The sequence below is a fragment of the Miscanthus floridulus genome, chromosome 9 (genome assembly GCF_019320115.1).
Source record: "Miscanthus floridulus cultivar M001 chromosome 9, ASM1932011v1, whole genome shotgun sequence".
Taxonomy (NCBI): Eukaryota; Viridiplantae; Streptophyta; class Magnoliopsida; order Poales; family Poaceae; genus Miscanthus; species Miscanthus floridulus.
The window spans coordinates 4,076,419-4,100,647 of NC_089588.1; the positions used below are offsets into that span (position 1 = coordinate 4,076,419).

Consider the following 24,229-nt stretch of genomic DNA (forward strand, 5'->3'; position numbering starts at 1 on the left):
TAAAGGATCTCGGTGAAGCTTCATTCGTTCTAGGAATAGAGATTCACCAAGATAGAGAAAAGGGGGTTTTAGGACTATCGCAAAAGGCATACTTAGAAAAAGTTCTAAAGAAATTCATTATGCATGCGTGTAAGCCTTCACCTGCTCCCATAGTCAAGGGCGATAGATATGGGGAATTTCAGTGCCCCAGGAACCAATATGAGATCGATTGAATGAAAGCGGTTCCATATAGTTCAGCTGTCGAAAGTTTACAGTATTCTCAAATGTGTACTCACCCTGACTTAGCATTTGTTACCGGGTTACTTGGCAGATATCAGAGTAATCCAAGAATAGAACACTGGAAATTAGTAAAGAAAGTTTTGCTATACCTGCAAGATACGAAGGGTCTCATGCTAACGTATAGAAGATCTGATTCCCTGCACATAGAGGGGTATATAGATTCAGATTATACAGAAGATGATAGAAAGTCCACGTTAGGATACATATTCACTCTCGTAGGAGGAGCTATATCTTGGAAAAGCTCAAAGCAAACCGTCACTACATCGTCCACAATGTATGCCGATTTTGCAGCATGTTATGAGGCCATGGGGTAGGTGAACTGGTTAAAGAAGTTCATACCCAGGTTGACAGTGGTAGACGACATACATAAGCCACTGAAGTTATACTTCGATAATAATCCAGCAGTATGTTATGCTCACAACAATAAGTCAAGTGGTGTTGCCAAACACATTGACATAAAAGTATTATGTTGTGAAAGATAAAGTCCGGGATCATATAATTAGTCTTGAGCATATAAGTACATAAAAGATGCTCGTGGATCTGCTTACAAAACGCTTACCACCCAGCATGTTCAGAGAACACTTAGCCGACATGGGTTTAAGGGAAAGCCTATGATTCCTAGACAAGAAGGGCTTAGTTAAGAATCTGTTTCAAAACAGAGAGGTGTATTGTAGCTGTTTAATCTAATCGGAACAGACCGTGACGATGAGGCACGCTCTATGCACTGATCTATGATGGAATGGGAACAAGAGAAAGAAAGTAGTTAAGTTTAAGTCATAAGGTGAGATAAAGGGGGGAGAATGTTAGTTTGATTTCCACCAATTGGCCCAATGGCCAATTGGGCACTTGGATCCGCGCCCTGATCGAGGGCGCCCAACCTCTCGATGGTTGGTGGGCTCCGTCGCACAGCACCATAAAAAGGGAGGTGGGGGCCGGGGCACAAGGTATGAGGTTCACCTGAGCTGCCAGACGCCCCACCTACATTCCCTAACCCTAGTCGATCTAAGAGGGGGTGCTGCCAGCGACGGGAAGCGCCACCACCGCCTCTGCGCCACACCCGATGACCAACTCGTCACCGGACTTCCCTGCTACTACTACTCCGACACCCTTCGTGACGACTACACCATGGATGCCTCATCCTCCACCAAGCCCGACGGTCAGATGCTCCTACATCTCCCTCTCTTTGTCTCCCTATCCCGAAGCATGTTCTAGGTCTAATTGATTCAACCAGTAAACAATTCACCCTCCTATCTACACCTAGATGATCCTTAAGGCCTAACAATGTAGACTTTTGAGGTTCTCATGAGGATGAAGACCCTCAAGCACATCTTCTATTTTCCCAGCTATAAAAGAGTCAAGGTCCATGCTAAAATCATTCCATGATAAGGACAATTCTTGCAGATACTCTTTGTCTATCAGCAAAGGGCGGGCCTGGTGCAAGCGGTAGAGTCTTACCGCTGGTGACTGGAAGGTCCCGGGTTCGAGTCGTGGTCTCCTCGCATTACACAGGCGAGGATAAGGCTTGCCACTGACACCCTTCTCCAGGCCCCACACAGAGCGGGAGCTCTCTACACTGGGTACGCCCTTTACTCTTTGTCTATCAGCCTAGCTCCACTGGCTTGTTCTTTGGTCTTCACATTTTCAAGTTGAGAAATTTCAAGAGTTACAAGCTCGCTCATGGATCGAAGTTGTATTATCTCAAATTCACCAACAATTCGAACCTTGAATTTTATTCCCTGAAGAGAGGTCAGCTTCCCTACACCAGCGATTTCTGAGTGCACTTTCTCATGGGCAACAATATTCCGTAAATTAATGAGATTATTCATACTTGTAGGTACAGAAATATTGCATCCAATGCCGGCATTGAAGAATTGAAGGTGATAAAATTTTGTCAAAGCTTGAGGAAGAACAATATTCTTCTTAAGGTCTACATTTGTCCAATTTTTTGTGTTGGAGAACACACCGATAAATTCATGATAGCGAAGATGATATGGATTTAACAAATCAGATGTAGTGCTGACATCATTATGCGTCACATAAATCCTCGCAACTCGTAAACTTTTTGACTTAATGCATAAAGTGTGTAGGAACCTTAATAAATGTATGCTGCTTCTGCCAAAAACCATCAAGGTCCTCAATTTTTCCGAGGACCCAATATTCTCCAGTATGTTCTAAAACTTGTCACAAGGGATACTGCAATGTCCATCTTTCTCATAAGCTATGGTTATGATTGACAAATGGCAAACACTTGGTTGAATGGCCCTAGAGTTGGATCCATATATAGTAGCACACTCATTTAACGAAACCTTCTGAGCCAATTCATGCATTAGGTCATGCATGACATAGTCTGAGTCAACCTTTTGGAAAAAGCCAAAATCCACTAAGTTATCCAAATATTGCATCCCTGTTTCCTCCAATCTCTTGGTAGGGTCTTGGCACTGCACAAAATTGTGTGATATCCAAGCACGGACCAAATTTTCGCCATTAAATCTATAGTCCTCTAGAAACAGAGAGCAGTATGAGAAACGCTGCTGTAGGTGCACCGGTAAAAAATCATAACTGAGCTTCAAGATAGGTAAAATATCATCAGTATATTCTTGAAGAGATTTCCATTTGTTTTGAACTGTCCTCTAGTGCTCATAGGTAACATTTCTGTTCAAAAGTGCACCGACACTAAGTGCAGCTAGTGGAATACCCTTTAGTGCTTTAGCAATCTTCTGCCCAATGCACTGCAAACTAGGATGGCCCTCATGGCTTTCATTACCAAATGCACATGCCTTGAAGAACAACCAAAATTGGTTTTCATCCAGACCATTCACTGATACTGAATCCATTATTTCTATCATTCTTGCAACTAATGGTCTTCGAGTAGTTGCTAAAATCATGCAGCCAGGTACATGATTGTGCTTTAGTGGGGTTAACAGGCTAAAACAACCTCTCTTGTCCTTTTCCTCCCACATGTCATCAAATACAAGCAAGAATCTTTTGTTTTCAAGATTCTTCAGAAGGATATTCTGCAGCATGTTGAAGTTGGTGATTTTTTCGAACTGTTGTCTATCTGTACATACATGCTCCAAGATTTCCCATGTTAGTCTCATTGTGTCGAAGTTAGTGGACACGCAAACCCACATTCGTAGATCAAAATGCTCTTTGATTCTTTGATCACCGTAAACAAATCTTGCAAGTGTAGCCTTCCCAACACCACCAATGCCAACTATAGGCAGAACATGTAGATCGCTAGATTTCCCATTTATTATCAACTCTATTATCTTATCCCTCTCTACATACCTTCCGTATACCTTGTCTTCAATTGGAACAGAAGTTGTCAGGCGCGTGTTTCTGGCCACATACTGACCCTGGTTTGCCAATGGAACGGGGCGTGAGATCTCTAGCTGAAGAACCTTCCGCACAGAATTGCCAAGTTTGTGTAAACGATTCACTATCCCCTTGATGCTCTCAGAAATGTCAAGTTTAATTTCATGAGGCAGCATGGTGCTATGAGTTGGCTCCTCCTCTCTCTTCTTTTTTCTGTCACATGAGCACCAACTAACAACTAGTTGAAAAGAGGATGGAGTGCAAGAAGACACAGAGCTCTCCTCAGGATCTGTACAACCTTCCCCTGCATAAGCAAACCCACAGGTGTTATGTGAACAAGCTAAAGAAAGACACTTAAACAAAAGTAGCCGTTAATAACTAACACAAGTCAAAACATGTGAAAAAGAAGATCCAATTAACCAAGTAGGCAAGGCAAGAAACATGCAAGCAGAGTACAGTGTTAGTAGATCTCCAACACGGCCAATTGGGCCCTTGGATCCACGCCCTGATCGGAGGCACCCAACCCTAATATGGTTGGTGGGCCCTCGTCGCACAACACCATAAATAGGAGGTGGGGGCCAGGGTGCTAAGCATGAGGTTCGCTGTAACAGAACCGACCAATTATACGAAATTAAGTAAGAAAATCACCCGCCAGAGCAGACGATTTAGCAAACTTAAGCCCGTATAACCCGGTAGTCCGTGAAATCACGAAGGATTTCAAACCAACTCACATACCAGCCAAGATCGTAATAAGTTTAGCGGTTACCATCACATATTATATAAAAGTTCGCACCACCGGTACATCAGAGTTTAAACATAGTTATTACAAACCGAGTTCAAATAAAAGTAGCGGAAGCCATTTGTTCAAAACCACACACACTCACACGGAGTTCAAATACAGTGCCAGCTAATGATCATCTCCGATAAAAGCATTAGACGAGACGTAAGGAATGACCATGCCCATGGTCCTAAGCATCACCCATCGCAGGATAAAGGCAGTTGATACAGTAGCTGTAATACATCTGCCCATCTGCAACAAGTGGGAACAAAACCCTGAGTACGAGAAGGTACTCAGCTAGACTTACCCGACATAACCGAAAATAAAGTGACACCAAGAATTATGAAGGGTTTTATAGTAGGATAGCTGACTCATTTGCAAAAAGAGGCATTTTTAGTATTTCAAGAACCTTTCCAAAAGCATTATTGTCAAGTTAATTATTATTAACCTATCGACTATATTTGCACCTATACTAGAGCAAACATGTGATTAAGCAAATAATGATAACCAATGATCATTAACAACTTCCATAATGTCATATTCATTATAACTGTCCAAGTGTTCCATCAACATTACTACGATGAAGTAACTCAAGTCAAGTGTTCACTATCCAGTGAACGATGGCGATTCGAATTGATCATTAACCAGCTGGTAATTTATTCCTTACACAAACCTCACTCACCCGCTAAAGTGAGGTATCGGTCACCGAGTCAACTATCTAGGAAAAATCTCAAGTTTGCCAGGAACCACATGTACCCGGGGGCCGACCGACTACCTTTCGGTCTTATCATCGCGCCCCCGTGTCCTACCACATCTGCTCCGGTACAGTGCGCTGCGAGCAATCTACTCGGCCCGAATAATCTCCCAGCTTCGTGGTCGAAAGGTACTTTATTCAGCCAGCTAAATGTAAGGCATGCGTTCAACATGACCTGAGGCCCAACAACGATCGGTCCTTAATCGACACAGACGGAAAGCACTACAGTCCAAAACTCTATAAGTCTCCGTCTGGTCCCAACTTCAAATTAACACTTAGTTATACCATGACTACATAGTTATCCAAGCAGATCCAGGTAACCACCTATAGCTCGCAGGTGATAGGAAATCACCTGACTTCTACCGGTCTAAGCCAGCTAAGCATTGACTCGACTGCGGATACCAGGGTAACAAGGATATAGTATAACAAAGGTAGACAAGGTATAATGCAGCAACGGTTGCAAATAACTCCTGAATGTAATGCATCAATTAAAGTAAAGCATTAATTAATAATCACAAACCGGGGAGAAAAATGCTCCGGGGCTTGCCTCTCTCGAAGGAGCTCGGGCGGTGATCGGGGCACTCTGGAAGTTCCTCAACGTCCTCCTCGTCTGCTTCGGTCACTTCTTGCGGCTGCACCTCGAGCTGCTCCTTGGGCTCCTCGGGTATGACGACCGAGCTCTCAGTTTGCGATCCTGTATAATGCAGGTGCGTAAGTATTTATGCAAAAGGTGCATCGGATGAAATGGACACAATGAATGTGCTTGCATGCAAGGTAGTCAACATCATCCAAGAACATGTACTATAAGCACATGTTATCTACTGCATTCTCTTCTACTACTAATATGCTACGTCAACACATCTCATTAAATGCTTCAAAGATATACCAAAGCTTCACTAATTTCTTAATCATGCATAAAGCAACATTTGATTAAACCCTAATTAATAATAGGTTTGAATAGCAACATCTATTTTTATAGCATAGAAAAATCTTAGAAAATTACCATAGCACAGTACTACCCTAAGTAGTCTACCATTAAATTTTTATGGCATTTGGATAAGTGGATTAGCCTACACAAAAATGACAAGCTATGGCATAATTATGATCATGAAAATACGTTGCACTGTGAAAAGTATCAAACAACAGATTTAATATTTTTCCTATGTTCTACACAGTAAATAATCACTGCACAAAAATTATCACATGCATGTTTTATACAAATTTTGCTCTCTAGCAAAAATAACAAAAATCAACCATTAAAGGCACTTGAACTACACCTCATAATTTTTCTACAGGACATGCATGGCATATATTTTTTCTAGGAAGTACATTACACAAGAAGAGTAACAAACTTGGAATTCATATTTTCTTGATCTTTCTATGATTTATTATGCCTTTCTCAAGAAAACAGCAATTTCAATGATTAAATAAAACTCCACAGAAAAGTGTCACCAAACTGACATGCAATATTTTTAAACCCTAGATCTAGTCATGAGGATCACAACAAAATTTATTTCACTATTTTTGGAGCAAAAATGAGTACACCAACATTTTCCAAAGTATTTCTCTTCCCAAATAATAAAAGAAAAACCGAAAACATTTTTCCTATTACTACTGGGCCGGCCCATGAGAACGACTGGCCCACGGCCGCTTTCGGCCTGAGTAACCGAGCGGAGGGAAGTGGCTCCGGCCCGCCTCAGGGCTCCGGCCCAAGGCCGACCTAGCCCAGCAAGGGCCGAGGCGAGACGGCCACGCCACGCCGGCGTTCCAGGCGCCATGGCGGTGCGGCAGCTGCCAGCGGGCCGATGGCCGTTGCCGGCCATGACCGGGCAAGAAGGAGCGCGTGCTGGGTCCGCAAGAAGATGGCGAACACGAGCAGGTGACTCAAGGGGATAGAGAAGGAACGAGGAAGCCCTTTCCACGGCGAGGTCAAGTGCGGCGGTGCCATGACCGACTGCGGCGAAACCGCTCAAGGTAGCTTTACCTTGCTCAAACGGTGACCCTGCAGCGAGCACCGGGTGTCGGATAGCGAGGCAGAGTGACGTGCGCGCGATTGTGGGTGACGGTGGACCACCGGTGGCCAATTTCACCGGTGGAGCTGCGGTGGCGAGGGCAGCGCGAGCAGAGCCCGGTGCGGGGCGAGGGAGAGATGCAGCGCTGCGGCTAGCGGAGTGAAGAGGGAAGTGGGAAGCGCGACGTGGTCGGCAGGTGAAGGCGAGCGCGTGGAGGGCGGGGCAGGCCGGCTATGACGCGCGGTGAGTTTTGCTGGCGCATGGCGGCCACGCGGCGTGCGCGCTCTGGCGTCGGTCAGGCGCGGCGCGCGGGAACGGGCGTGGCTCGGCGCTGAGGCAGGCCGGGCGAGCGAGCTGGGCCGAGGCGAAGGCGCGGACGCGGTGAGGAGCGCTGGGCCGGCTTCGGCTGATGGGCCAGAAGTGAGGCGCGAGGCCCAACTTAGGTGAATTGATCTTTTTCAAATTATTTTCAAATCCTTTTTTATTCAAACAAAATTTTGAACTATTTCAAAGCAGTTTCAAAAGTTGGTGTAAAAATGAAAGTTGTTCCATTTTTCAAGATCTACAACTTTGCTTTTATGACCAAAGTCAAATTCCAAATAGATTTTGAATTACAAAATAAAATCAATATTGATTCAAAACCCTAATTTTGAAGAATTATTTTTAAAGGCAAAATTTGGTAAAAATTTAAATATGAACTTTGCTCCAAATTGTATCCTAAATATTTATAAGCTATCTTAGTGATCAAAACAAGAAATCATGGCATCCAAACATGAGCATGGCAGTTCACATTGTTTTAAACATAATGAATTTCAATCAACTTAAGCACCACATGAAATGATACTTCATTTCTTTCGAAATGAAATGCATGAATGATGCTTATGCATGAGGTGATGATGATTATGCTCATGGGATGAAATGGTAATGCACGCTTAACACTGAGGTGTTACATTCGCCTAAGCCACCTAGCAGCCCACCTACAGTCCTAAACCCTAACCGATCACAGAGGGGGCGCTGCAAGCGACGGGAAGCGCCACCACAGGCCAACGCCGCCACTGCATCACCGCCCTTCGACACAGCATCACCACCGGGTATTCACCAAGCACCGCGATGGTGAACCCGTCTTCCTCGAAGGCGACCGATGTTTTGCACCCCCTTCACCCCCTCTCTCTCACTCTATCTATTAATCCTGCATTGGTAGATGTTCTAGGAATCGCTGTTTACTCCAAATGCATGTACACATGCTAGATCTATGGCTAGTGATCCTATTTTAGGTCTATCAATGGTATCAAACGCCTAACTAGGTGTAGATCTAGCCTATCGGATAAGAAAACTGAGTAGCAGCATTTAGAAGGAGATGATAGATTCGGTTTTGGATCTAAATAGAGGGTTCATCGAACCCTAAACCCAAACCGGGTGAAGAAACGCAGTAAGAAAGGGTCTTGGTTTTAAAATGCTACTCAAACCCTAACCCTAACCCACGCAAACCGCTCGGGGAAGATGAACAGTAAGGAAACCCTAACCCGCGCAAACAGCTCGGGGGAGATGAACAGTAAAGAAACCCTAACCCTAATCTTGATCCTAACCCCATCCCCAACCCTAAATCGGATAGATCCGAGAAGAAAAGAAAGATCCAATTAGAGAAGAAAAGGGGAAGGGGAAGAGGCCTACCTCGCCGCTGCACCGTGCTGCCGCCTCGTCGGCGCGCGAGTAGAAGGGTCAAGCCGTCGCTGCAAGTTGAGCGGGCATGTGCTCTGGCCAAGGGCACCGCGGCCAGGCCACTCGACGGCGGCACGCTCACCCGCTGGGGAGTGCGCGCGCCGGTGAGGGGGCAGTCTACGGCGCCGTCATCACCTCGCCTCACTCGGTGTAGTCGTGAGGCTGAGAGAGAAAAGGAGGAGAAGAGGCTGGTCAGATCTAGGGTTTCGAGAGCTCCTCACCGTAGTGCGCTAGGGATCAGGGCACCGCCACCCAGACCACTCGACGGTGGCACTTTCACCCGCTGGGGAGCGTGCACGTCGGCGAGGGGACCGGTGACAGCGCCATCACCACTGTGCTTTCGCTCTTTCGCTCGTCGACTGCTGCACTGAGGAGAAGAGAGGGGCACGGCGAAGAGAGAGGAAGGGAGGCAGTCGAATGAGTTAGGGTTCGGGGGAGGCCGCTGCACCGGGGTTTTGTTCGACCAACGCGCGTTCACAACCTTCCGATGTAGATGAGCGGCTGACAGCGAATGGGCCAACAATCGGTCTAGGTGAGGGCGCGCGGCGCGTAGCTTTGTCGGCCCAGGCCCAGGTTGCGGCCTGGGAGGCGCAGCGCGCACGAGAGCCGAACAGGTGCGGGCCGATTTTCGCAGCTAGGCCGCGACAGTGTACAGCGCCAGGAATTTTGGTCCAAATTGCACAGTACCGTCTTTTGTTTTTGTTTTATTATTTTCAGAAGCATATTTTGATGAATTTTGTCTAATTTAAATCTCTGTCAAAATTTGAATGAACGGGATACTTTTTTCAGAGATTAGATTAGTACAGTAAATGCTTCTAAAAAGTAGATGAATAATTTTTTATGTTTCCGTTGCAATGTAATAGTTTATTATCTTATAATTAAATTCGAACCAACGGTAGAATTTAATTTGAAGAGCAGTCAATTTTAATCAGTAAATTATAATATTATTATTTTTTGACCAACGTTGATAATAGCAATATTATAATGTTTATTCATATGTTTTCCATGCATTAATTCTATTTCTGCCCAACGGTGATGTAGAATTAGTGTATAAGAATGTTGTATGTTTAAATTTTGACCAACGCTAAATTAAAGCGTGCAATTATAATGTTATAATTTTGTCACTATCTCTGACGGTGTTTTTCAGGACCCAACCCAATGGCATTCATCTCGCACATACCACCTCTAGAAGGAGGTAATTATAGAGTATGGCGAGAGAAGTATAAGCTCGCACTTGCGCTGTCCGAGAATGACTTAGCGCTCACCTCCCTGTATCCTACTGAGCCAGAGGACCCGGTGAGGGCAAAAAACAAGACTGATGCTGATTTCATTGCTCGGTAGCGAGATCATGCAGAAGTTAGAATGAAATACGATCTTGATTGAAAGAAGTGGGACATCTCGAACTACAAGTACTTGATGGTGGCTAAGTCCATAATTTTAGATGCTATAAGGGGGTCTATCCCAGACTGTGATACCACCACTGAGTACCTTAAGAAGGTAGAGAGTTAGTTCACTGGCTCTTTAAAGGCTTATGCTAGTACATTGATCAAGAAATTGTTCAATGAAAAATATACTGGTGGCAGTATCAGAGAACACATATTGAAGTTGAGCAACATGGCTTCGAAGCTGAAGCCAATGGATTTAGGGCTAAAGGATGAGTTCCTGATTCATTTGGTTTTTGCTTTTTTGCCAAAGGAATATAAAACCTTTGTTGTTAACTACAACATGCAGCCCGACAAGTGGGACATAGAGAAGCTCATCGCAATGTGTGTTCAAGAAGAGGAAAGGTTAAAATCCTTACAGGGTGACTTTGCTAACCTTGTGAAGGACAAGAAAAAGAACTTCAATAAGAATGCCAAACCTCAAAGAAAAGCCCCTCAGACTGAGCATCATCAGAAGAACAATAATGCTCAAGTCGAGAAGGATCAGTGCAAATGGTGTAAGAAGCATGGACACTACCAGAGGAATTATCCAGACTTCCTGAAGAGCCTGCTGAAGAGAGGTGAGGATTTCATTACATTTATAGATGAATCCTTGTATTTAAGTTATGCAAAATCTACTTGGTGGATTGATTTAGGTGCAACTGTTCATGTTGCAAATTCATTACAGGGATTCCGTACGAGGAGGACCCTACAAAGAGGAGAAAGAAAAGTTAAAGTAGCAAATGGAGTTGAAGCTCAAGTTGAAGCCATTGAAGATCTTTCTATAGAATTAGTTGATGATTTTCTACTTAAGCTTTTAGATGTTCTATTTGTACCCTCTTTGCGAAGAAACTTAATAAGTGTTTCACGTTTAGATGACGATGGATATTATTGCCATTTTGATAATGGCAAATGTCAGATTGTTTATAATAATAAATGTGTTGGTCTTGCCTTCCGACAAGAGAAACTTTATTTATTATCACTTTCTAAGAATGTGAATGATGTAAGTACTGAGAATGAGAATGCTTTCTCATCTATGAATGCAACAAATAAGAGAAAGAGAGTGCATGATGTATCTTCGAAATTATGGCACTATCATTTAGGCCATATTTCGAGGGGGAAAATAGAGCGATTGATTAAGAAATCAATTCTTCCACCTTTAGAATTTTTAGATTTAGAACAATGCATAGATTGCATAAAAGGAAAGTACGTTAAGAAAATAAAGAAAGATGTCAAACGAAGCGCATGAATTTTAGAAATAGTTCACATAGACATCTGTGGTCCTTTTCCTATGAAGAGTGTGGATGGTTATGATTCATTTATAACATTCATAGATGACTACTCACGTTTTGGCTATATTTATCCAATTAAGGAAAGATCGGAAGCATTGGATAAATTTAAAATATTCAAGGCTAAAGTAGAAAATCAACACAACTTAAAGATTAAGGTAGTAAGGTCCGACCGTGGGGGAGAGTACTACGGTCGACACACCCCATATGGCCAAGTTCCTAGACCTTTTGCAAGGTACTTACAGGAAAATGGCATAGTAGCCCAGTATTCTACACCGGGCGAGCCTCAGCAGAATGGAGTAGCTGAAAGACGTAACCGTACCTTAATGGATATGGTGAGAAGCATGATAAGTTACTCTACCTTACCGATAAGTTTATGGATGGAGGCATTAAAACCGCCATTCATATTCTTAATCGAGTGCCAAGTAAGTCGGTACCCAAAACACCGTATGAGTTGTGGACAGAAAAGGAACCCTCACTAAACTATTTACGTGTGTGGGGTTGTCATGCTGAGGCAAAAGTATTTAACCCAAACATAGGGAAGCTAGACTCCAAGACAGTCAGCTGCCATTTCATTGGCTATCCAGAAAAGTCAAAAGGTTATCGCTTCTATTGTCCTGATAGACAAACGAAGTTTGTAGAAACAAGATATGTTGTCTTCTTAGAGGATGATATGATAAGGGAGAGCATGGTAGCATGAGAAATTAGTTTTGAAGAGAAGCGGGTATACGTGCCCACTCCTATGGTTCAGGAACCATTCTTCATGCTACCTGTTGTTGCTATACCAACGGTGTAAGATACTGTAGTAACATCACCTGTTGTTAGTTCTCCTATGGCAACAATGAATGAACATGAGGAACATGTCCTTTAGGATCCCCAAGAACCCGTTGTCACACATGAGGAAGAGCAACAACAGCCTCATGTAGAACAAGCGTCATCTAACGAGGCCTCTTGAAGGTCTCAAAGAGTCAGGAGATCAGCCATTCCTGATGATTATGAAGTTTATGAAAGTGAGGAATTTCAAATGGAGGGTGATCCCACCTCATTTGAAGAAGCCATGAGAAGCGCTCACTCATCCAAGTGGCTTGAAGCCATGGAAGATGAAATTAAATCAATGAAAACCAACAGAGTTTGGAACTTAGAAATAATTCCTAACAGTAGGCTGTAAATGGGTCTACAAAACTAAACGTGACTCCAAAGGGAATATAGAAAGGTTTAAAGTGTGACTTGTGGCAAAAGGTTTCACGCAAAGAGAAGGCATAGATTATAATGAGACATTTTCTCCAGTCTCATGTAAGGATTCTTTTAGAATCATAATGGCGCTTGTAGCACATTACGACTTAGAATTACATCAGATAGATGTAAAGACGGCATTCCTAAACGGGGATCTAGAGGAAAATGTTTATATGGCATAACCAAAAGGTTTTGTTGTGGAAGGTAAAGAACGCATGGGATGTCGCCTAAAGAAATCCATTTATGAATTAAAGCAAGCTTTAAGACAGTGGTATTTGAAGTTTCATAGTACAATAAGAAAGTTTGGGTTTCAAGAAAATGTAGAGGACAATTGCGTTTATGCAAAGTTCAAGAATGGGAAATACATTTTCCTAGTCTTGTATGTGGATGACATCTTGCTCGCTAGCAGTGATGTTAATCTACTACTAGAAACAAAGAAGTTCTTGTCCTCAAAGTTTGATATGAAGGATCTCGGTAAAGCTCCGTTCGTCCTAGGAATAGAGATTCACCGAGATAGAGAAAAGGGAGTTTTAGGATTATCACAAAAGGCATACTTAGAAAAAGTTCTAAAGAAATACAGTATGCAAAATTGTAAGTCATCACCTGCTCCCATAGTCAAGGGCGACAGATATGGGGAATTTCAATGTCCCAGGAACCAATATGAGATTGATCAAATGAAAGTGGTTCCATATAGTTCAGCTGTCGGAAGTTTACAGTATGCTCAAGTGTGTACTCACCCTGACTTAGCATTTGTTACTGGGTTGCTTGGTAGATATCAAAGTAATCCAGGAATAGAATACTAGAAATTAGTAAAGAAAGTTTTGCGTTACCTGCAAGGTACGAAGGGTCTCATGCTAACGTATAGAAGATCTGATTCCCTACACATAGAGGGGTATACAGATTCTGATTATGTAGGAGATGAAAGAGAGTCCACGTTAGGATACATATTCACTCTCGTAGGAGGAGCTATATTCGTGGAAAAGCTCAAAACAAACCGTCACTACATCGTCCACAATGTATGCCGAGTTTGTAGCATGTTATGAGGCCACGGGGCAAGTGAATTGATTAAAGAAGTTCATACCCAGGTTGAAAGTGGTAGACGACATACATAAGCCACTAAAGTTATACTACGATAATAATACAGTAGTATGTTATGCTCACAACAATAAGTCAAGTGGTGCTGCCAAACACATTGATATAAAATATTATGTTGTGAAAGATAAAGTCCGGGGTCATATAATTAGTCTTGAGCATATAAGTACATAAAAGATGCTCGTGGATCCGCTTACAAAACGCTTACCACCCAGCGTGTTCAGAGAACACTTAGCCGGCATGGGTTTAAGGAAAAGCCTATGATTCCTGGACAAGAATGGCCTAGTTAAGAATCTATCTCAAAACAGAGAGGTGCATTGTAGCTGTTTAATCTAATGGGAACATACCGTGACGATGAGGCACGCTCTATGCACTAATTTGTGATGAAATGGAAACAAGAGAAAGAAAGTAAGTTAAGTTTAAGTCATAAGGTGAGATCAAGGGGGAGAATGTTAGTTGATTTCCACCAATTAGGCCCTTGGATCCGCGCCCCGATCGGGGGCGCCCAACCCTAATATGGTTGGTGGGCCCCCGTCGCACAGTGCCATAAATAGGAGGTGGGGGCCGGGGCGCCAAGCACGAGGTTCGCCTGAGCCGCCTAGCACCCCATCTACAGTCCTAAACCCTAATCGATCATAGAGGGGGCGCTGCCAGCAACGGGAAGCGCCACCACCGGCCAACGTCGCCACTGCACCGCCGCCCTTCAACACAGCACCACCACTAGGTCTTCACCAAGCACCGCGATGGCGAGCCCGTCTTCCTCGAAGGCGGCCGATAGTTTGCACGCCCTTTACCCCTCTCTCTCTCTCACTCTATCTATTAATCCTACACTGGTAGATGTTCTAGGAATCGTTGTTTACTCCAGATACATGTACACATGCTAGATCTATGGCTTGTGATCCTATTTTAGATTGGTGATCTGAGTGAGGTACCTCGTTTGATCTGTTGTTGAAGCCGATAGTAGTCGAGCTTGACCATCACATCTTCCGCATCATAAAGCTCCTCTTTGAGGTCATCCAGGGACCGGGCCAGTGGCTAGTTGTGAATTGTTCTTCCCTCGGCTGTAGCAAGCACCATCTGCACGTTCCTCATCTCAAACTCAAGGTTCTCCACGTCTTCAGCGAGCCCCGCATCCTACGCCCACGCCTCCATCTGTCGAGTGAAGAAGCTCCCAAGGATGCTTTCCACCAGCCATCCGGTCACAGCATCCACCACAGTTTCCACCACCCCCATCCAATTGTCTCCCAGCGAACCTATATGGCGATGGGCACAAGGGAGGACATATGAATTCAGAGCATTGAACTGGTATGGTATGTCATTTTGTGGCTGTGCAGTTTACAAAAGGATAGAGAGGTCAGGTCTAGGAGTGAAGTCTTGTGTCCATAGCTGCAGAACTAATGAACTGGCATCTTCTCTTGTGTGGCTAAGCGGGACACTCACCTGTGTGCGTTTTGGCCGGGGAGGGGGCACCAGTGGGTGACGTCGATGAGCCACAGCCGCAGCCCTCGTTCTCCTCCGTTGATTCATTCACCCTAGGCCCAAACACAGGCAGCGAGGTTTCCTAGAGTAGACGGTCACCGGCGAGGCGGGAGGGTGCGGGTGCGAGTGCGGCCGCGCGGCGCCCTCCGGCACCGGGCACTGGCGACCGGCAACATGGGCGGGTTGGTGGGTGTCGGCACGAAATTTTGTCCCGTGCGAGGTCACATGAGCAAGCCAGAAGGGTCTGCTCGATGGAGCTGTAGATCCGCCTAGCTTCAGCGCAGGGTTGGTCGATCCTGCGCACTTCTCCCGAGATATGCCAGTCAATTTGACCCTGCAATTGACAAGGAGAGAAAGTTTATCAATAATTTAGGGCGGAACATGCCGGTGTTGCCAGACAGTCCCGAATGTGCGGCTCTGAGAGCCAGTATGAAAGGAGATCGACTAAATAGTCAATTCCAGCATATTCGTAAGAATAAATCAGTCAAAGCTCGTGGGGTTGTGTAAGAAGAATCAGTAATCATTTAGGATGAATATCGTTATTTAGATAAATATCAGTCAATGGCAATAAGATGTCAACAATAATTGGTTCATGCTAAGCCAATGACTGCAAGTAACCAAACCCCTTTTATATAAAAGAAACAGATCATCATCATTCAACCATTTAATAAAGATAAATCTAATGAACATATTAGATCTTATCTATCGCTATGACCAGTGGGGCATGAGGCAGAATCATGCAGGCCGTAGAAACAACAATAGACTCGACGACCCTAACTTATTAATACAATAATAAGATCATGGGGCTAACACATCTTTCAACCTATCTTTACTTTAACGGTCTCGTGATGCGAACTGTTCGTGAAAGCACTCGATATCGGCTAAAATAGCCGATTCAGGCATAGCGCACAGTTAAAGTCATGCCTTATCAGGAATAGATCTACCAAATAACGATCCCCACTCCATGGTGCTAACAGTGGGGTGTGAGGCAGAATCACACAGTCCGTGATAACGGGCCATGGAACGATTTTCACCAGCCAATAGATCTACTCAAGACGCAACATGCCTTAACCGCACGCTATGCATGATCAAGATTGACATAAAATGGCTGATAAAACATAACTCATCGTTTAGGGTGTAGATTAGATCCGTTCCAGATTAACAAACGATGGGCTAAACAAGATATAAGGCCGTTCTAGATCAATTTCAATCAGGCGAAGTGATATTGCTGTAATTAAATAAATAATGGAAGCAATAAGCAATATCGATAAGTTAATGAATCTATCCAAAGGAACGCCACCCTTAAATAGAGCCGATAACTTGACCTTAATCTAGTTCGAGCAGTGGATGTCGACCGAATCGATGCAGCCGTACTTGAACTAGACAAGAGTCGATAACTAGCTTATACTAGAGTTGCGGTGGGGGTCGACCGGATCGATGCAGCCATACGAACAGAAGTATAAACCATGACGATACTTACAAACAAGCAGTGGAGGTCGATCGGATCGATGCAGCCGTACTCACTGAAGAACTCACCGAGATCTACTCTACTCATACTCCTAAGGGGTGGCCAGAGCCAAAAAAAAGTAAATGACTTGTATTGGATTGATTGTGTGTCTTTTTACAATGATCGGGGGTTTATATTTATACCCCTGGGCTAATGACTCCTAACTGTTCATAACGTACAAGTCTTGTCTCAAAAGAAATATCTAAATAAAAGAAAATATTAAGATACATGGACTCTAGCTTTCCCTTGTGTAGAATCCTTGCCAATAAAACCTCTTTGACTGACACATCCTTTCTTGTTCGGCTCAACCGGCAAAGCCCTGCAAGTATATTGCCTTGCTAATGAATATACGTATATTCCTAATAGCCGAACAAGCAAGCCTGGTGATCATGTATATGCATATATATCTCTTTAATCAGTATGCACATCAAGCCCCACATGCATGTATGTGACTCTTTATTTGCTTGCCTCTTCCTTGTTCGTCATTTAAATTTCCTTGTGCAGCCCGGCCAGATAATATAAAAATACTATCTTTCTCAAATATCTAAGTCGGACTCCTTTCTTTCCCATCTCCTTGCATCGTCTGCTTTCTCTCGTCTGGCCGAGCCTAGATACAGCAATTATTGTAGGGTATATATGGTATGCATCTTGCCTGTATCACGTATCTTAATTTAACCATCTTGTCTGGACACATATCCAAATTCGACCATCTTGCTTGCTTGTACCCAGCTATAAGTATGCCAATGATAATTAAACTGGTTTGCCGATTCATATTGGAGATCTAGCTAGCATGCATTCCTCGCATCGGCTTTTTAAACTCAATACTCATCAAATTATCAGCTTTCTTTAGTCTTTCATTGGCAATAACATTACCTAATTTTGGTGTCAACATAGACCCCCCTAGTTCGAAGTATGAATTTTCATGCTTTGAACTATTTTGATCCGATGGTCTTCTTTTCCCCGGCCAATAACATTTGATCGCAATCACTAAAAGCTGCATCGGCTTCATCTTCTTTTTGATCTTGATAACTTCAAAATTGATCTTTCTCTGCATCTCCGTTCATCTGCTTTAGCCGATTAGGAGCTAGCTCCCCGAGTTCGATCATAGCAATACAAGTTAACCGGCAGTACGGGAATATGTTGCATAAAAGTTAAGGTATTATAGCCGATAGTCTTCTTCCAAGGAGCCGAGGAATTTAATGGCAGCAGTATTACCTTATTCCAAGCCTCACCTACATATGTAAACTTTGAAGTGTCTACCATACCATCTTGGGTGGTTGAGGAATGGAACGGATTAGAATCCAGTCATCCTCGCTTCCCCTGCTCAGAAAACTTGGGTTTCTAAAATTTTTTCAAATTAAAACATAGCTTTGCTCCTCAAATGATTCTCTCAGATCAGCTCAAAGTGTATAGTTTCTCGTCAAAGCATTGTTTGGTCTCTTCTTATCCTACTTCTAAAAAGCTTATGTGGAGTTTTAGATAGGGATAAAATATGTAGCGTACTTACCTTGCATATATTGTAAGGTCAAAATCCGGATCCAAAGAGAGAAATGTCACTCTTAGATCAAGATGTGCATGTGCATGGAATATTTGGTGGCTAACCTAATTCTACTATGCTCTTTGAAATATATTTCTCTCTTATTGAATATTTTTGCGAGAACATGGGCTATCTTTTCTCATCTTTTCTTTTTCCTTCTCTTTATTTATTTATTTATTTTGGAGTTATTTTGCATCCATCTTTCGCATAACCCATGTATCTCTTTATAACAAACTTTTGAGAGAAATATTATCAAGAACTGGAGCATTTATTCTAATAAAACCTAATATTTTTTTTGTCTTCTCCCAGTGTAGGAGCAGAACATTTTGAAGTGGATGAAAAATTGCGTACTTCCAGTATAGAAGCAGCACATATATGTGGCATGTACGTGATCTTGATCTTGAGAACATGATAAATCTCTCAACAAGGGTCAACAAGACTTGATAAAACTCAACACAGAGCAAGCAGCTTGTGTGGAAGGTTTTTAATGAGACTAATATATGGCTCTGGTAGGAAATTCAACATCATTGAGGAGACAAGCTATTGATTTTGAATTTTTTGTTAGAAAATTTCCCAAGTACTTTGCAAAAAGAAGCAAGGTTTCTTTCATCATACCATATCTCATTCATCAAATACTTAGATATCATACTTTCCCTATGACAGTTTGTTCATAAGTAGCAGGAAAAGCGAGGAATAAAAAATATACGAACCAACCATAGAAAGGCATGTACCTTATATATGCATGTATGCTCCTTCACTCTGAGTCGATAAGTGCCTCTGCTAGGGATCCATAATGATGCTTTCACCAGGGCGCTTATCGGCTGCTGCCTCTGGAATCCCTGTATGCTGCTGAAAATAATATTCTTAATCCTTCTTGACTTACGGTCGGTGGATGCAAACACGTATAGACATCATCAGCTTAATTGAAGCCCCATCGAAGTACGACTTTATCTGTCCAATGTTGACTCTGATATATATATATCCATCGGCTGACAAACTTTCTCATGAACCGATGAGATCTTGGACAGTGCAGAGCCGATCATGTGATCAGAACCATCTTCTTGCACATACAGGATCGGCTTGTTTTCAAATTCCATAATTATTGACTCCAGTCTCATATAAAGGCCACCTGATCGGGAACGTTCCCGGCTCTAGCTCCATGTTTTTTTGGTATTGGCAACGTGCATGCACACATGGCCGGCAGCATCCCTTGGTCGTCCTGGCTTGAGACTTAGAACCAAGATGATGGCCCCACAATCCACATCAGCAAAGCGCATAGCCGATTCTAGAAATCTTTTTCTCCGTCTTGCAAGCGGCATCGAAACAGTCAGAATCAGGCGATCGGATGTTTGATGACTATGACGCCGACAAGAGGTCAGGCGGCTGACGCCGACACATACAGGTTCCAACTCTTGTTTGTTTCCTTCATACAGTATTCATCGAGCCGGATTCTTTCCTTCCAGTTTGATCGTTGCTAGCTTCAAATCATTTCACCCTGAAGACTGACGAACTTTTTCTATCATCCGACGAGACATAATCACATAAAAGGCCCAATTGGCTATCAGCTTGATACCTTGGATCCTAGTCACCATATCAATGCTGTTTGAGTATATTCTGGCACTTTTCGAATACCAGGAGCAGATATCTTTGATGACTCGGGCTATAATTATAATCGGCTATATCTGGAGCTGGAGGTAATAAGCATGAATATTGGCTTTTCCTTGCTATTGGCTATTTGCTATCTGCGTGTGACTAGCCGATGCCAAACCAATGTGCAAATACCCATCAGCCTCGATGCAGACAATAAAATATTCCGGCCACCATACTAAATGCTATGCCTCCAAGCTGATGAGACATAATATCGTTGGCTTGGCTTGCTTCTGTGAGGGGCGATGTGGTAATATTACTGATGACGGTCATCAATTCCATCGGCTCATCATTAATTTCATTGGCCACCTCCTGCTACTAACCTCCATCAATGCTTCCTCAACTTTCCCGGCTGATCTCTGTACATATGGTCTTAGAGCCGATGGCGGAGTAGCCGATAGCCAATGGAAGAACTCTGATCAATTCCGGCTTCCAAAGAATTGTCTTGCCATGACTAACATGAAAGCAGATCTCTGCTTTGATTGATTGTCAAGCACTAACCAAGGCAAATTGACCACGTACTCCTTTGATTTCCAAGCAGTTCAGGAGAACAAGAAGCTTCTAGCCGAATGATTAATCGGTGAAAAATCCCTCTCATGAAGCACGGAGTGAATCCAAAAATGCATATGGCTGCTACTTCCTTGCTTGATCAGCTGGCTGCTACTTCTGATGAGTCAGTGACCAAATCTCAAAATCATTTGAAAGAAACTGGAGACGTGGGACAGCACGTGTCGCCGAATACGCTGTCGAAGGTGTCGCTGTCGGTGCTGGCATGACAGCACTCGATACACGTGTACCATCAGGAGAAAAAGCTAACCCAAACTTGTCCATAGGTAGAGCAGATGGTAAATATTTGAGAACCCAAAACATGGCCAGCTCCTTTTCTGCTCATTGATCGGCTATGCCCCATGTGTTGAGAGAAAAACCGAGAGCCGATGAAAGAGTCCAACGCTTATTTTCTCTAGGTTTACCACTGCTTTCTAAATGTCTGTATCTCTGTCGTATGTTCTGGCACATCTGTCAGGATTGTAGTCGGTGTTACCGGGTGGTGCGCCTGTCTATCGTTAGCGCACGCGCCATGTCCTAGCGACACGAGTGATGTGGATCTTGCGTTGTGATGTACTCCGGCCGAAGCCCGTGCATGCGCCATAGGTGATGAGCATGTGGTTGCTTCAGGTGATGTGCCTAGTCCTGCTGTGTCTGACCGGTCACCAGGTGTACGTGTTGCATCAGCTGTTCCTAGATCAGGACCAGTCTCGTGCCTAGCAATTGTGGCATCTTCTGCATTCTTTATCGACTGCTTCTAATAAAATAACTCCATCAGGCCAGATATCCTTGTTTTTAATTTAAATGCCGATGTCCCTTCAGCTCCCTGGATGCAATGAGTATGGCCATCAGCATCCTCCTCTGATATTTTACGTGCCTCCTAAAACCGGTTATTACAGGCCGAAACCTCTTGCATCATGTATGTAAGGCCTTGAATTTCAAAATTAGTGGCCGATTCTACCCTCCATTTGTTGACGATCATCGTGATACCAGTAGGTCGGCCAACAAGTAGTCTTCATCCAGGCAGAGAGTGATGAGGAAAGCGAATAAAGTCTAACACCTGTAGTCAGATGACGAACATGAAATGCATCGGCTCTTATTTTGTCTTGTTATAATTTGACCTTCAAGTAGCCAATGAATTCATCCAGCTTGCGTTCTCGACCAATTAGCTCTAGATTTCAGACCACAGCTTCTATCCCATTGATCAATCTCTAATGACGATTGCTTAGACTCCACCGCCTTTTGAGCAGTCATTGCCCATTGGCTTCCGTTCGGCGTCATCGGTTCAAACACTTAATTCTGATAAGGTAGTTGTTTCCTGGCTCCTTGATAGGGCCTTGAGGAATCAGCTCAGTGGCAACAGCAACAGGAAGATTAGGACCCATGGAGATGCTTTCGCCAAGTCCTGATATACTATTGTTAATCCTTATTTGCTCGGCCATGCTAAAGCGTACAAGATTTTTCTGCATCAATACGAAGGCAATTTCCTTTTTTCCTCGGCCGAGCCAATTAAATGATTAAACCTTTCCTCTTTCTCAAACATTGCATCTCCATGACCAAGTCAAGCAAATAACCTTGTTTGTCAGGGACCAGCAAGAATATGATGGAAATTCTGTTCATATGCACGATCCACCTTGGAATCTCCAGGCATATAGTCAAAACAATCCTGGGGTGATGCATGCTTGAGCCGATGCTTCACGTGAATTCGATCTTTAACTATACTTTTGAATGCAACAGCCAACTCCCATCGGCTGCTCTTGTAAGAATATTGTATTGATTGTGGCTTCAACATCCCGGATGTATCATTTTCCTTGGATACGGATCATCAAAACTCTCCTCGTCAATTGCACCTGCTGTCACTAGATCCCAACCAGTGAATAAACAATATGAATGGACCGAGCTTATGACCTCGTGTATATCAATATATTCATACATATCAGCTCTGTTGGCTCTTGATAAGGATGTATACTCTGCAGCCGACATACTGAAAAGCCATCGTATTCGCTCGGCAATGGCAACTGCGATTCAACTGCTCACTGTTTTTAATCAGGATTGGTGATTTTTAGATGTAGTTGAAATTGGTCTTGGAGCTTGACTTGTCGTCCGTTGATGCCAGATGTTGAGGCCTTATGGATAATGCCTTGGTAGATGGCCGAATAAACTCTGACATCGGCCTTTTGTTGTAGATGAAAAATTCAGCTTCATCATGATTTAGAAGCTAATAGAATATCCAAAAGGCATTTGACTTCTAATCAAAGGATTGTGGGTTCGGGTCCCACTGGGCGTGCCAGAAACGTGTGTCGGCATGAAATTTTATCCCGTGCCGAGGTCACACGAGCAAGCCGGAAGGGTCTGCTCGATGGAGTTGTAGATCCGCCTAGCTTCAGCGCAGGGATGGTCGATCCTGCGCACTTCTCCTGAGACGTGCCAGTCAATTTGACCCTGCAATTGACAAGGAGAGAAAGTTTATCAGTAATTTAGGGCGGAACGTGCCGGTGTTGCCAGACAGTCCCGAATGTGCGGCTCTGAGAGCCGGTATGAAAGGAGATCGACTAAATAGTTGATTCCAACATATTCATAAGAATAAATCAGTCAAAGCTCGTGGGGTTGTGTAAGAAGAATCGGTTATCATTCATGATGAATATCATTATTTAGACAAATATCGATCAATGGCAATAAGATGTCAACAATAATTTGTTCATGCTAAGCCAATGACTGCAAGTAACCGAACCCCTTTTATATAAAAGAAACAGATCATCATCATTCAACCATTTAATAAAGATAAATCTAATGAACATATTAGATCTCATCTATCGCTATGACCAGTAGGGCATGAGGCAGAATCATACAGGCCGTAGAAACAACAATAGACTTGACGACCTTAACTTATTACTAATATCAGTGGGCATGAGGCAAAATCATGCAGACCGTAATACAATAATAAGATCATGGGGGCTAACACATCTTTCAACATATCTTTACTTTAACGGTCTCGTGATGCGAACTGTTCATGAAAGCACTCGATATCGGCTAAAACAGCCGATTCAGGCATAGCGCACAGTTAAAGTCATGCCTTATCAGAAATAGATCTACCAAATAACGATCCCTACTCCACGGTGCTAACAGTGGGGTGTGAGGTAGAATCACACAGACCGTGATAACGGGCCATGGAACGGTTTTTGTTAGCCAATAGATCTACTCAAGACGCAACATGTCTTAACCGCACGCTATGCACGATCAAGATTGACATAAAACGGCCGATAAAACATAACTCATCGTTTAGGGTGTAGATTAGATCCGTTCCAGATTAACAAACGATGGGCTAAACAAGATATAAGGCCGTTCTAGATCAATCTCAATCGGGCGAAGTGATATTGCTGTAATTAAATAAATAATAAAAGCAATAAGCAATATCGGTAACTTAATGAATCTATCCGAATGAACGCCACCCTTAGATAGAGCCGATAACTTGACATTAATCTAGTTCGAGCAGTGGAGGTCGACCAAATCGATGCAGCCGTACTTGAACTAGACAAGAGTCGATAACTAGCTTATACTAGAGTCGCAGTGGGGGTTGACCGGATCGATGCAGCCATACGAACAGAAGTATAAACCATGACG

General features: G+C 43.4%; 1 pseudogene; it reads right to left on the reverse strand.

Moving 5' to 3' along the window:
* Nucleotides 1–1,865: 1,865 nt before the first annotated feature.
* LOC136479087 (putative disease resistance protein RGA3) lies at nt 1,866–15,125 on the reverse strand (annotated as a pseudogene).
* Nucleotides 15,126–24,229: the final 9,104 nt, after the last annotated feature.